This window comes from Bos grunniens, chromosome 9 (genome assembly GCF_055505025.1).
Source record: "Bos grunniens cultivar Pamir isolate PY7600 chromosome 9, Bosgru_T2T1.0, whole genome shotgun sequence".
In the NCBI taxonomy this organism is placed as follows: domain Eukaryota; kingdom Metazoa; phylum Chordata; class Mammalia; order Artiodactyla; family Bovidae; genus Bos; species Bos grunniens.
Window position 1 is genome coordinate 40,241,162 of NC_141173.1, and position 1,836 is coordinate 40,242,997.

The window sequence follows — 1,836 nt, forward strand, 5'->3', positions numbered from 1 at the left end:
AAGGACGGAAGCAGCAAGTTTCTTATGGTGAGATGGTTTTCTCTTCCTCCCTGTCTTCCTCTTTCTTTCCCTTCTTTCTCCTCCTTTTTCCTGTTCCTTTATTGTTCTTAAGTTGGCACTGCTGCTGCTACTGCTAAGTCACTTCAGTCGTGTCTGACTCTGTGCGACCCCACAGACGGCAGCTCACCAGGCTCCCCCGTCCCTGGGATTCTCCAGGCAAGAACACTGGAGTGGGTTGCCATTTCCTTCTCCAATGTGTGAAAGTGAAGTTGCTCAGTCGTATCCGACTCTTAGTGACCCCATGGACTGCAGCCTACCAGGCTCCTACATCCATGGGATTTTCCAGGCAAGAATACTACAGTGGGCTGACATTTCCTTCTCCAGTGGATTTTCCCAACCCAGGGATCGAACCCGGGTCTCCTGCATTGCAGACAGACACTTTACCGTCTGAGCCACCAGGGAAACCCGAAGTGAAGAACTGACCAATTTGAAAAGACCCTGATACTTGGAAAGATTGAAGGCAGGAGAAAGGGATGACAGACGATGAGATGGTTGGATGGCATCACTGAGTTGGACATCGATGGACATGAGTTCAAGCAAGCTTCAGGAGCTGGGGATGGACAAGGAAGCCTGGTGTACTGCAGTCTCTGGGGTCGCAGAGTAGGACACAACTGAGCGACTGAAGTGGACTGACAGAAAGCAGATCAATGGTTGCCTGGGCTTAAGGTAGAAGGAGAATGGACTGCAGAAAAGCATAAGGAATTTTTTTGGAGTAATGAAAATGTTCCCATCTTTATTGTGCTAGTATTTTCATGGGTTTATACAAATACCAAAACTCACCAAATCATACACTTTAAAGGGATATACTTTATTGTACAAAAATTATATTCCAATTAAGTTGATAAGAAAAAATTTGTTTAGTGACTACCTTTTTTTCTCCCTGGCAAATCTCCACCTGATCTGGCAAGGTTTGGAGATTTTTCATCGCTCTTGTCACCATCTTCTGAACACAGTCCAGGTAGCTCAAGTTCCTCCAAGGGTGTGCCCAGAATTGGAACCAATGCTGCAAATGTGGTTTGAGCAGATTAGAGTACAGTGGGTCTCTGTTCTTCCACTTTTTATTACTGTATACTCATATCAGGCTTTGCTGTTTTCAGACTTTCTTGTCTATTTCAGGTATTCTATTTCAGTCAACCTGAATGTTGTACTTCTGTCAGTGCAGCTTAAATTTCTGTGGATCTTTCTGGAAGTCTGCTCACACTGACGACTGACATAGGATTTGTCCCCTGGGTCATTTCCCAACTGTCGAACCACATCTCTCTTATCCTAAAAATGTTCATATATATTTCCCCTCTAGGTACTGAACTTTTCATTTATCAAACTAAATTTGTCTTTTTGGCTTCAGGCCATATTCCAAGCCTGCCAAGATATTTTACATTTATGTCTTCTAATAGTCCCACTGCTTTGTCATCCACAAATGTGCCCTATCTTCATTCAAGTGGAAGATAAACTTGTTTAAGGAGCAAAAGTCAACAACAGAGCCCCGAGACTTGCCGACAAAGATTTCCTTTGTAGATATCACAGATTATTCATCATTCATCAATAGTCTTTGGGTACTAGTCCTTCAAATTGCTTTGAATCAGCCTAAATGCTTTTTCAGTTATATCACATTTCAAAAAAAATTAATGACAGGAAAACACAATTTGATACTGATTTTTTTTTTCTTTTTAAAAATATGGAACGCTTCACAAATTTGCGTGTCATCCTTGTGCAGGGGCCATGCTAACCTTCTCTGTATCGTTCCAATTTTAGTATATGTGCTGCCGAAGCGAACAC

The 1,836-nt window shown here is 42.4% G+C and overlaps 1 non-coding gene across 1 annotated transcript; it reads right to left on the reverse strand.

Moving 5' to 3' along the window:
• Nucleotides 1-1,729: 1,729 nt before the first annotated feature.
• Nucleotides 1,730-1,836, reverse strand: LOC147365834 (U6 spliceosomal RNA). Its single transcript, XR_015133504.1, has one exon. It is a non-coding gene; the product is annotated as a U6 spliceosomal RNA (small nuclear RNA).